The sequence below is a fragment of the Pteropus vampyrus genome, unplaced genomic scaffold, assembly GCF_000151845.1.
Source record: "Pteropus vampyrus isolate Shadow unplaced genomic scaffold, Pvam_2.0 Scaffold108, whole genome shotgun sequence".
NCBI lineage: Eukaryota > Metazoa > Chordata > Mammalia > Chiroptera > Pteropodidae > Pteropus > Pteropus vampyrus.
The window spans coordinates 4,382,578-4,396,770 of NW_011888889.1; the positions used below are offsets into that span (position 1 = coordinate 4,382,578).

A 14,193-nucleotide genomic window follows, 5' to 3' on the forward strand; every position below is an offset into this window, starting at 1 on the left:
GAGAGCAAATTTTGATCACAAATAATCAACATTAATGAACTTAAAGTCAATTAAAACAATTGGCAAAAGGATATAGAATATTATTCTCAACAAACTAATTTAAAATAAGTAGCAAATGATTAGAAGTTTTCAACTTCTGTATTACATATAGATCATTTCAAAAAAATAATTTTTACATAATCAAACACATTATAGTAAAGATGTTACTGACCATTTTGCAAGTGTTTATACATCTTTTTGATCTATGGTTACATAGATTTCATTCTTCTTTAAATGTAAATAAATGTTTTGTACTTAATCAAGTATATAAAACAAAGGACATTTATTTTAATAATCAGTGAGTAGATTAAATTGCTATTTAGTAGTAGAAGCTTGAATGTTGAATGAATGAATGAGTGAGTGATCTTTCACTCATACTTTTAGCTTTTCCACTCACTCTCCCTTTTCTCTAAATGTCCTTTTTTTTCAATTCCAGTGAGCAAGTAAGAAATGAGCAAAGACTCAGTGTTCTGCATTTCTTTGCAAAATGGAGAATTTTTTAAAAGGCCAAAAACAAAAGGCTAAAGAAAGAAGTGCCTAACAGGAATGACTGAGAGACAGTTTCTTCTTTACAACCTATGAGCTGAGATTATCCATTTTCTCCACCTAAATCCAGTGAGGTTTATAAAATCTATTCAACCACCTGTGTGGAAGATTTTCATAAGGTGATGAAATTTCGTAGAGGGCATTGTCATTTAAAGACATTATGATACAGAAGGACTCTTCATGAAATTAATATTTTCAGGTCATTTTTCTGACTTTATAGCTGTTTCGTGCATAATTTAATAATAATATTTTATTGACATATATGATGAATTGATGCTCCTATCTATGATTTATTTGATACTGGGTCCTTGGATAGAAATGTACCTTTAAACGAGAGTATAATTTCAAAAATAAAACTATGATCTCTTACATACTATGCTCTTTGAAATATACTATGAATAAATTACAGAACTGATATTTTGACAGAGTTTATTTCTGAGATAATAATCAATACTGAATTTTAACTGTATTTCACTAGTTTTGTTAATTTTTAACTGATTGTATCAAAATTAGTCTCTAGTTTACTATATGATCATTTTGTTTATTGTAACTTTTCATTTTGAAATAGTCTGACTCACAAGAATTTGTAAAAATAGTACAAAATCTCCATATAACTTTCATACAGCTTCTGCCAATATTTTTTAACCATCTTACTGCTTAGCCTTAGTTCATGAATTTTTCTCTCCCCTAGATTATTATGATGTTATTTAATTCATCACATTAAGATTTTTTATATTCCTAGACCATCCGTAAAATGTCCCAGGAAGCATATTGAAATTCCCTTGTCACTGTCAACTTATCTTAAAGAAATTTAGAGAAGTCCTGAAAACATTGAATGATCTAATGATAGTTTTAAATTAAAAACTATTAAGTGAGTTATATAATTCTAATTGATTGTATTTTCTTTTTCAGCAATATGATTATTACTTAATACTGAAAAACAAGCGTACACTAGTAAAACAAGTTACACTAGTATTTTTTTTCCTTCATCTGTAAGTAATATTTATTTGGTAAATGGAATAATTTTAATTACAGCTCAGGCAGAGAGAGAATACATTATTAATTACGTGATAACCATGATTAATTTTTCTACCAAATGTATTGTTTTTCTTTATGACCTACTCACTGCATTGACTTTACTAAAATTATTATTAGATGCATGCCAACTTAATTATATATTAATTTTTAGAAAAAATTTTTTTCTTTACTCATTAAAATACATTAAACATTTTTCAATCCACAGAGATTGCTTAATTTTAAAAATATTTTAAAAAGTAAATAATTTGTTATTTTAATAATGTTTCTTGAGCTCTAACCAAACAATCTGTATTGCTTTAGGTGAATCAATTATTTGTTTAGTCACCAACAGCACAATTAGTGAATTAAAAGTGCCTAAGATCAGGTACAAATTATTGAATGAAATTTAGACACCAAATTTTAATGCAAATCACGGAATATTGCTGAGAAAAACCTAAAAAGTTACAAAGATTTTACTGAAGAAATATGATATACTATTATTACTTTATTGATTTAACTTTATGTGTAAAATAACTAAGAAAAGTTATGTTCATTTTATAAGCTAAATTTCTTCGCTGAGGATTCAGTGATAGATGGCCTGAGAAAAACATTTCAGAATTTCAGTGGCTGTCAATAATATCAGCTTCAAATATTCAATATTCTGTAATATACACTGGATATTGGAAAAGGTATAAAAGTTGTACTTTCATTCAATGAGCTTATACTCCCACTTGAAAATGGCAGACATTGAATTGTATACATTGAATCTTAATAACCTTTTGCCTCCCACCAACACAAATAGTCAGATTTTAAATAAAGGCTACTACTCTCTTGTGTATGTGTGGTAATTAGCTCTTTGCTTAACAATCTCTTGTACTAGAAGAGTGAGCACCTTAGAAGTAAAACTCCTTATTTATTTTGCCATTACTGCAAAGTGGCCCTCATGTATTAGATAATCAATAAGTATTTATTGATTGATTGGATAAAGGAAAAACAAAGGAAGGAAGGAAAGCAAATGCATGGTTGTTCTTCTTAGGAACTTTTAAGTATAAGAGAAAAGTCACTCATCTCATCTCAAATATTAAACAATTCAAGAGTATGTAGGCAGTCAGGAATGAAACAGCTCTTGTAAGCAGCTTCTTTTGTCTTTTACATGGGCTTCTAACTATCTCTGCTTCTCTCTAAGCACTTGCTTCACTCCCCGCTCTCGACCAACTAGCTTTTCTCTGCTCCCTCATAATTTCTTCTACCTTGTAACTTCGACTTTCATCTGTCACCTTAAGACTTCTCTGGTCTCAACATGTCAACTACAGTTTCCAACTGATTGGTTAGATTCTCTCAGCATGTATTTGGAACAATGTAGCCAAGCTCACATTTGTCTTACTAAGCTATTAAATTTGCTGTTGCATTGCTTATCGATTTAAACACACACACACACACACACATGCACAATATACACCTGCACGTGCATACACACACATACATACCAAATTTGCATTGTAAGTCATGTCATGGTTGGTTTCCTCTTATATTTTTCTACAGTACCGTTTCCTATGAAGGGGAGGCTCTTCCACTTTCTCTCAAAGTTTAACAACTGCAAGCTCTCCTTGTCTTATCTCAAATTCTTTCAAAATGCTACAATTTTAAAATACTGAGCCAATTCAAGGTCTGCCTCATTCACCCACTGAGGTAATATTTAGCATTATCGTAGAGGTAACAGGTAATTACTCTGTTGTATCCTTTTTCTACTTATCTTCTGAAGACTGCTAATACTCCAGGTAGCTTAACTTAAAAAGTTACTCTAGCAAACTTCTACTGCTTTAAAATAAATACTCTTGCAATGGAAATTTTATTTTTTCAAATTATGGGCACAAATAATTTTTTTCTGCATAATCTGGACACCTCTGTGATTTTTAGTACTGTACCTTGAACACAGAAATATTTGGGTTCCCATGGTCCTCATATAATAACATTCAGGTATTTCCACAACATTGTCAATAGATTCTTTAAATTTTAACTAAAAAATTACCTGGTAAGTTCTATAACATGTATTGTTTGCTAGAGGAAAAAATTTTTCTATTGAAACCACTAATTACTTTTATGTTTGCTTATTTGCATGATAAAATTAGCTCTGTTTTAAATACCTTAAATTTTAATTGCAATATCTATTCAATTAAAGCTGGTTTCACAGGGCCTCGTAAGTTCTTCCTTATGGATCCGAATACCTTCTAAGATTGTTTAAACTTTAGCTACTTCATATATGATAGTGTCAAATGCATTAATGAAATTAGAATCTAGCAGCTATAAGTTAGAGTGCTTAGAAGGTTCAAATATGGTTAGAATATGAGTAGGAGAGGTAATAAGCTATTAGAAAGGAGGCAATATTTTGAATTAGAGAGTAGAAAAAGAGGCAAATCTATTGATTGACATATATTAGATTCCTTTTCTTTATCTTTGTGTCTATTCTTCATAACTATTAGGGTTATTTCAGGATTCTTATATTCTTGGGGGACTCTAGACTATCATCTACCTTGGAATCTCAGGTCTTAACTATACACATATAGTAGAACTTCACTTATCTTTATTGTCAAAAAATGGATTTTTCTACATAAGTGAATTTTCTTGATAGTGCTGTTACCACTCAGGTACTATTAAAATTATTCTTGATAAAAAGTATTTTAAACTATAGAGTTTCAATATAGTTTACTTTTCAATGACACATTTTCATTATTAAATATTCAATAGTGAACCATGTTGTATTACATTTATATGTCAACCTTATTGTCCCATCAAAGAAGTCACAAGAGTACTTCTATATTTGATACATTTAAATAATATTTGCTAAATGCCAGACATTTAAGAATGCTTTGAAAAGCGAATGTGGAGGCCAAAATGTTCAGAAAATATTTGATCAGTTCAACAAACTGACAATAAATAAGGTCAAGCAGAGTCAGGTGATTCTTCTTTATGAAAAAGAATAAATGAATCTTTATATTAGAAATAATAGTGTTATCGTTAATTTGTTGAATGATCTGCGAGCAGGCCGTATGTTATAAATAAATAATAGACATTAGATTACTTATATTTTGGGACTGATTAAAAGAAAAAGTATTACTGAGTTTTTAGGTTAATAAAATATATTATTTTATCTTCACAATTATTTTTCCTCAGATTTCTTAAGTACAGGCATGTAATTTTTATGATTTCAAATGATCATAATAACAAAATATGAAAATGAATATTTTTGTATACCAGCAAATGTAGACATATTTATTTAGTATCTTTTAGATTAAGCCTTTTGCAGTTAAGGATATTTAAATATTTAAATGTGTTTATGTGTAGAAAACCTAAAATCAGGCATTGTCTATTATGTAGCACTTCTACATTCTAAATTATAAAATATTTGTTCTTTACTATTCCTGACAAAAAACACATAGATTCAGTTTCAAAGTGCACTAAAAATTTTAGAAATGTTTCTACAAAGTGGCACTAATACATTTAAATTTGATTATTGTCTGCAATAAAGATGACATTAAAAGAATGCTTAAAGAGTTGGATTCAAAATGTTTATCACAGCCTCCAGAGAATTTCAAGAAGATAGTTATACAATAGTTGCTAAAAATGTGCTTTTGTCCCTTACCATTCAGATCTCGCGAGACAAAAATATTAAGGCAAAAGCTAGGGAATTTATCTTTTGGTAATATGAGCATATTACCATTAAACCTCTCCATTGTATACCTCAGTGCCTCATATGTGGGTCTGATGATATAAAGAACAATCCTAGATGAAGGCTAAGGCATCTTAGTGAAGTTCTCTACCAAACTGATTGAAGCTGACAGGCTCGTGCTGTTTGCAAAGAAAACTTCATGGAGAGTTAGAAACAGATGCTGAACAATATGGCACATTTGATTTCATGCTGCTCATGCATGCCAGCCCCTGGCAGTCTTTATGAGGTCAGAGGATTAGTAAAATTGTAGTCAGCAGGAATACAGGGTATATAAGGAGAAGGAGCCAAGCAGGTGTGCTGAGATGAGTTAGGTGTGGGTTTTCCTCAGGTGTGTCTTACTTGCCCTTCAGCATATGGCTGAAGGATCAGAAGGGAAAAAGCTAATGCTCAAATCAATTCACGTATTGCCATTAATTAGATCTTTATACACGTTAAATATAAACATATATGTTATATACATATACTTAGGACTAAACATATGCTGTTCTCAATTTTAATGTTTCTTTAAAAAAATAGATACAGACAACGATTTAGTGGTTACCAGAGGGAAAGAGAGGAGGGGGAGAAGTAGATAAGGGTAAAGAGCATCAATATATAGTGACGGAAGGAAATTTAACTTTGGGTGGTAAACACACAAGTGCCATATACATATGACAACATTATTGAATTGTACACTTGAAACCTATGTAATTTTATTAATCAGTGTCACCTTAATATATTTAATTTAAAAATCTAAATTTTGACGATCATTTATAAATATATATCATATAAACTAATAAAATATTTTGATGGCAAATAATTCAATTATGATTATAAGCCATTTCGTTTCAGATGGTTCTGGTTTTCTTGGTCTCAGTTTATTCTATATATCTGTCTCTATTAAAGTAAGTTTATGTCTAGTCTTTATTCTCAACCATAAATAATTATACTAATTTTTACAAACAATGATAGCCATACTCACTCATAACTATGTCTGAATTGTCTTAGATTTATTGAACAGTTTCTAAGTAACTGATGGCTAGAGTTTTATTATTTTACAGTATTCGAGCTTCTGAAATATTTTGAAAAATTCAATTCTATATGGATCAAAATTTAAATGTCACTGATACATGATGATTCACTCAGATATATTCTCCAAGATGAGCTATTAAAGTGAAATGCCAAAGAGTTGCCCTAATACACCAATTTATAATCTGTATCACAGCACTTGGTAATTAGACTGAGCACATGGTAAAAATAAGTACTTTATTTCTTGACTTCTTTTCTCTAAGATGTTTCTTACTGGCAGTAACCTAAAATATATATTTCAAGCAAAGTAAAATGAACAAAAATAGATATAAAGTTAAAAGACATCCATATTAATATCAGCTTTGCTTTATTTAGCAAAGGATATAATCAACTCATGTTTTAGAATCTTACAACTCTTTTTTTAAGAGAAAGTACCTAAATTCTTTAAAGACCTAAGAGCACTTTTTAGTGAATTACTAATAGAGTTTCCTGTCATTAGTTAGATAGCTTAGCTCTCAGATAACCTTAGAAATCTCTGTACACTCTCCTCAGTTGAATACTCTAATAATTTACAGAAATACGTAGTTCCCTAAGATATACATGGTTTCTTTTCCCTTAAAAGCACTTTTGATCCAGTGGAGGGTGCATGTGTATGTCTGTGTATCTCTATGTCTGCATGTGTGCGTATGTGTTCTTGCATTGTAATATGTGTCTTTTGGGGAGTGGACATTAAAGATTTGGAGGAAATTGAATCATGAACAGTGAACATTCCCACATACTCTCTATAAGAAGTATACCAAGAGTGGTCAAAAAAAGTTAAACCAAGTAAACAAAATGGACATTAATTAATTTTTAGTGCTGGACAGGAAGGAAATCTTCAAGGTCAAGTAAAATGAAGAAATATAAGCAAAGTGAGGTAGATTTAAAAATTGAATAGAATGAATCAGGAATACTTTGAATATTTTAAATATCTTATAAATGTGATATACAAATAGAAATTATGATGTTTTCAATTGATTCAAAACAGTATTTAAGATTTGAGCTAGTAGAACAGGCCTACTAATAAGCTTCTAATTCCATTATTCTGGCTCAGGAAAGGCTTGTTAAAAGGAATGGTTTTATTTGGTTCGTTTGTTTGATGATGATGACCTCAAAAGACCTTAACAGAGCTTAACTGAGAATCTGGAACATTAAATTAAAAGATTTGATTTTTTTTAAAAAATGGTTTGTGTATCTTTCTGTTATGGCATGGATTAAAAAAAAAAAAAAATCCATCGATTTCCTGAACTGTTTTCTAGAACAGAGTGTGACGTGTAAGCGTCATTCAATAAATGTTTGTTGGATGATCAAATCAATACCTCGATTCCACTGATTTTAATTTCATATGAAAACTACTGAGCGCTTATACTCAGAGGGATGGAAGAGAAGAGGAATGTTAGGGGAGAGATTGAGACTAAGAGGATGAGATCAGCAGGCTTCATTTTGCAGTTTATTTCCTACTCTGTCACCAAGCTCCATTTCTGAGTCAAATAAAACCTGCTTTGAAGCACTTAACATCATGCTAAAAAGTAAAATAATAATTTAAAAAACCTGGTATTTTCTAAGTAGAAGATGGAAAATATTCTGTATTTCCATACTATAATAAATAACATTATGATACACAGAAGACATACACATTTATAAACAGTTACATTTATATAAAATGTAGATAAAGTTAATTAGCTAGATGTAAGACAAAGGTCAGTGATCAAGCAGGTGTGGCTGTGCGATCCAATCAAATGTGTTTGTTATACCTTAAAAGTCTCATAAAATGCCAATTTCAAGTATTTTCTCTAGTTTCTAATACTTTGTTTCCACCATATTATTGTTTTCTAGTACATATGTTTTGTGTATAATAAAAATACAGGTAATTAATCTGCTCCCCTTTTCCTACCTTCTATTCCCACTCTTTACTGCCATTTACACACACGCACACTCTCACTCTCTCTCTCTCTCTCTAACACCAAAATTCAGATGATTCCGATGCACAAATGGAGTCTTTGAGACAAACAGTTAATTTAGATTTGTAAAAGTGCCATGCCAATAAAAATTATATTTGTAATCCTGTTAGTAAGAAAGATCTTGCTTAATTTTTTGAAGAGACTGTTTTATATCTAGTTCATAATTTTGTGGCCACTGAAACAGATTTGTCCACTCATAGGTACTGTGAACATTATAATAGTTTAAAATGTTGAAGTTTTACAAGTCATTGTTCTCTTTCTAATTTTTTAACAACCATTACTTGTTATAAAATTGCTTTGTTTAATCTAATTTGCTGATAATGAATATTTATATAAAATGAAAATTCTACAAGAATTTATAATGCTTTTTCATGCTTAATAAAATGATAAGTCCAAAAGAACTGATGTGTTCTGTAAAACTGAATTACTTTCTAGTCAGTTCCATTGGTTTGTAGTATTTTATCTTTGCATTAAAAAATGTTTAATGACTAGTTCACAAAAAATTTAGAAGATGTCGCTGCATCCATGAATAACAAAGAATAAATCCCTAGAAATTAATTTTGAGTTACATGTCAAAAAAAATTTACACCGGATGGAGTTAAAACAGGTAAGAAAGACTTTATTCAGGACTACTGTGATAAGGGTCAAGATTATTAAAATAGAGTCAAGAAGTTGAACTCAACTCTCTTGAAACAAAAGATGGGAGAGTTTTTTATACTTTAAGAGGAACTAGTGGAATCCTATAAAGGACATTAAGAAAATTTAATTAGGCCAGATGTGTTCTCTAATCGGTGTTTATGGAAATGAGGCTCCTACCTTCTCACAGAAACTGGGAGATAAGGGTGCTGTCTTTCTTCAGGATTATATTACAAAGGGGGTGGCTACCAGGTCCTTAAGAAAGACCTTCCTGGGTTGTAAAGTAGCAAAGGTCTTCCAGAAGATCTGCACATCAAAAGGACAAAAATCATTTATAATTTATAAGTTTTCTAAAGTAAATGCCCTAAGAAAAGGGGTTTGGAGTCAGGAAAAAACATGTTTAAAGTTTAGTCAAGCTGAGAGAAAACTTTAAATTGTCTTTGTCATGAGCAATAAACTAAAACCAGTTTATTTTAAATATGATACTGGGATATGGAATAGCATTTCAGATTTTTATTCCAAATACATCGTAGGACAAATATTAATACATCAGCCTTTAGATTCTAAAAACAGGATAAAAATGTCTTATTAAGAGCATCAAAGAACAGATGAGATAGTAGTAAATAACTAGGTTGTGATATTGGAAAGAACCAGAAGCCAGAAAGTAGCATTTAGATATCTTTTCATGTTGGGGTATTTGCCTCTCTAGAGGAAGCAACTGAAAAGCTAAGCTGCATATTCAAGAGCCTTATGTGCATGGAGATGGGGTGGGGTTGTTTTTCAAAGCCTGTTAAGAGTGAGGACCCTGGTTAATTATCCAGGTAGTCTTGGGAACCCAAAGGACTGCCTTCTAGCCAAAGGGATAAACCAGAATTTAACCTGTCATAACACACTGTTGTGTGGAAACTCCATTAAAAATAGTATTAAGATGTTGTCTTGGGCAATATATATACTAAAATTGGAATGATACAGATAAGATTAGAATGGCCCCTCACGTGATGACATGAGAATTTGTGATGCATTCCATTTTTAAGAAAAATATATATTATTAAGATGGGTCTGAGAATATTAGTTACCCCAGTCCCTGGCAAAAGAAAATTCTCTCCAGGGTAAGATGACATCAGCTGAGGACTCAATCTAGGTTTTAAACCATCTCTAAGTAGAGTTTTGCCCCTGGAAAATATAATTGAAATAAATTGTCACTAAACAGAAGAGCAATGGTTTGAAAAAATCAACATTTCAAACTCAAACCCTTAGAATATGGAAGAAACTGACAAAGTATTAATCAGCATATTTTGGTGACAACAAAATAAACAAAAAAGCTAATATTCTAGTATCTATATTATTGCACAAAGTATTATACTTTGCTCTCTTTAATTTGTCCCACAATACTATAATTCTCATTGCTAAAAAATATTGTAAATTTTAAAAAGTCAACAATTCTGTGCACATTTTAGCATTCCTTGATTACAATTTGTTTTATATTTTTATTTAGGGTAAAAATAAGAAAGCTTTTACAATTACCTTAGAAAATTGAGGTGGAATATAGCTAACAGTGTAAAAGTGGGCCCTTAAGAAATCTCTATATTTCATCTAGTTTTCTACTGTAATACAGCTAAGCTAAGAGAAAGAACAATTTGGATAACCTAATAGGGGCAAATGATTCAATCGTCTAACCAGACACCTTGGGGAATTAAAAATGAGAGCGTAAACTTGGTCTCAAATTTGGGTTCAATTCTTCAGGGTCATCCCTAGCATGAACATGTCATTGATCCAATTGTGATATGTAAGTGCAACATGTATTTCATACAACATGGCCCCTAACTGGTAGAAACTGCTTCATCATATGCTCTATGAAGTGGCAATCTATTCCAGTGTGAAAAGAGAAACTGGATCTGTTGGGCTCAATGAGAGATTCATGCTGATACTTTTGGCTCTGCATGATTTTCACCTTAATAAATAACTTTAAAATTTAATCACTCCATAAGAAGTGCAGTTAATTCATAGTTACCTATGAGTGACTTCTATTATAGTATCTCAAAATAATACTTGATCTTTATTATTTAATGGTTATATTACTTAGGACAGACTAAGCTGCTTTAGCATCAAGAGGCCAAAAGATAGTGTCTTAATAAGATGATCATTTATTTCCCTCTGGAGTAATAGTACAGAGGTGAGGGATCCAATGCTTGTGGGAGGCTCTGTGCCATGTGTGTTCTCCCAGACACCCTAAATGGCTGGTCTTTAGTACCATGTTCAGTAAATAACCTCCATATCTGATTGTAGTCCTACCATGTTCCAGACAACTTCAAATGCAAGAGGAAGTCTAGGACAAGTTTGTTCTCTAAAATGGTGACCTAAAAGTAGTGAGAATGAATCATTTGTTGACCAAATCAGGACAGTTTTGAGGATAAAAGGGATGCTAACTTACCTAGTTTTTGGAAAATATTATTTATTAACTGACAAATTGGTTTTATTATACATCTGAAAAAACAGTTCCATTCAAAATATAAATTACTTTTTAAAAATAGCTTAAGTTCACGTGCCTGCTGTGAAAGGAAGGAAGGTGTTGATTGCCTTGTACCCAGAAAGACTCAGGAAAAAAAAAAATACAGGTTATCTTTTGGGTATAAGTATCTGTTAAATTGAAAACCTTATTCACTGTGTCCTCACAGGAGTTCACACACAAGAGATGACACCAAGGAGAAGTCGGAAGTGCAAAATGGAGGGACTACTTGAATTCAACTATCAATAATAATGGTTAAAAATGAAAAATGTGGAGAAAAATGCTAAACTAGATAGGAAATATAATGATATATAGGATTATGTATTCTTTAGTTAAATGGCCATGAAGCCAGCTAAATCTCAAAGAACAAGGTGATAGTAACTCCCCTATAAATTGCTAGCCTCTGTTTTAGTGACTAAAGTGGTTTTTATGCTTTCATGTTTTAACTAGTGATTTCTAGCTCTTTAAACATATAAATAAAACAAAATATTTATAAAGTGTGAGCAAAAGATTGACATTTCATAATAAAACTGTCTACGTTCTCCTTCCTGTGGTGTGATACCAAGGTGTTTCCTGGAAGAAATCAGACAGTTGTGGTCTCACATTGTTTCCTGTCTCACCTAGAGACAAACAGTCCTTAACTGCCCATTGTTGAATGTTTAAAAATAGTTGTTTCATATTTTTAGTGTAGTTTTTTAGTTGTTTATGGTGGCAGGGATAGTCCAGAATTGGTTATTATCTCGTGATCAAAAGTGAAACTTCTTATTGACCAACCATTTATATTTTTTAATTGATATTTTAATTTTATTACTGAACAGTAATAAATTGTCCCAGTGTAAAATTCAAAAATTAAATAATATATTATGAAAAAATTTCTCCTGTTTTGCCAGAGGCATTCAGTACTAAAAAATTTTTGTGTATTCTACTATAATTATTACATGTATTTATTATATAAAACACAATAAACTCAGTCATAATGTGATTGCAGGGTCTAAAAAAATTCAGTAACATAAAATGTTGGGATACATTTATTGTAAGATTAAAAACAAATATTTTTCTTTTAGTCTAGCACTGTCACAAAAATCACAAAACTAATCATTGTGAAACTTATATTGTGCATTACTGACCAAATTGATTACACCTTAGTGGATCATGAGGTCTTTTCTAGATGTCATATAGTTGCAATGCTACTAAATATAGTATGTAGCCTTTTTACATTAGCTTTTTTACCGGTAATATGCATTTAAAATTCTTCTATGTCTTTTTATGGCTTGAAGTTCTTTTTAGCACTGAATATAATTCATTTTCTGGATAGTCCACTATTTACTTACCTACACATATCAAAAGGCATCTTGGTTGCTTCTAAGTTTTGGCAATTATAATTAAAGTTGCTATAAACATCCACATGCAGGTTTTTGTGTGAATATAAGTTCTCAATTCCTTTGGGTAAATACCAAAGAGCACGATTGCTGGATTGCATAGTAAAAGTATGTTTAGTTTTGTAAGAAACCAACAAACTATCTTCCAAAATGACTGTACCATATCGTATTCCCACCAGCACTGGATGAGAGATTCTGTTGTTTCATAGGCTCAGCAACATTTAGTGGTGTCTGCCCTTCATTTTCACCAGGTTCCACATCAGTTGTTTTTATTCACATATACTTAAAACAACTATCTTCAACTCATCTCTTAACTTTCTTTTATGAACAAAGTTGAGTTGAGTTTCTTGAAATCTAAAAAACTCCAAGAAAAAAAGTAAAATAGATAAAAGGGTTAACCATATATTAAGTGCTATAAGTTTCATAGTAAAGGAATGACACTAAATTCATGACGATTTGAAACCTCATTAGCTGGACATATTCCAATAGCTGAAGAAGAGGTATGATATTTCATTATATATTTTCTATATTTCCTTTTCTTTTAAATTTTTAAATGTGTTGTGAAAATTAAAGAAGTTCAAAAAATTGCTTATGTGTTTAAAAATTTAGGAAATGTTGACCTAACATTTTTACAGTTGTTAAAACAGAGTAGATTTAGCTAAACAAAACTATTTATTACATATTGTTTTAGACAGGTTTAGTAGATGATAAACTACCAAAGGAGAATAAAATAGTGTAAAACTACTGTAAGGTGTATCTAATAAAAATAAGATAATTGTGTAATTTCTACTACCTAAACTCAATTTAGAATACTAATATGGTAATAAAAATCACTAGTATGTAAAACAACCCACAGTGGTAAAAAGCATAAAAACATAAGTAGTAAATTTCAATGATGAATGTTAATATTCGTTAATGAGCTCATAAAATCAAATGCTTAAAACTAAAGTACTTCAGTATCTCAAAGTTTGTTCTAAAGGTTTTTGCCAGCAAATTTGGGCTTTTTCTTATTAACAACATGCAAAAATAATATATCAAGGGGTATTCATGTAAGTAATTTTATAGAAAGATATTTTGTGAATTTAAATATTAATAAGTTTACAGTTATTAGTGTAAATTATTTACAGAAGTGAAAAGAAATAAAGTACACTTAAAAGGAAGGACATATATAAAGCAGAATAAATCTAATATAGCCAAATCATAAATTGGAGGAAGAATATTTGTCACTAGCAGTAGTTCTTCAGAGATTTCCCAAAGGTAACAAAATATGTGTGTTCTGTCTTAGGTAGGATCAATCTGCTTACATATATATATATTATGTGTAATATATAAATT

The 14,193-nt window shown here is 30.7% G+C and overlaps 1 protein-coding gene and 1 non-coding gene across 2 annotated transcripts in view; both read left to right on the forward strand.

Moving 5' to 3' along the window:
• SGCZ (sarcoglycan zeta) overlaps positions 1–14,193 on the forward strand; it is a 274,769-nt gene that overhangs the window by 25,541 nt on the left and 235,035 nt on the right. The window lies entirely within an intron of this gene.
• LOC111743195 lies at positions 9,902–10,006 on the forward strand. Its single transcript, XR_002781593.1, has one exon. It is a non-coding gene; the product is annotated as a U6 spliceosomal RNA (small nuclear RNA).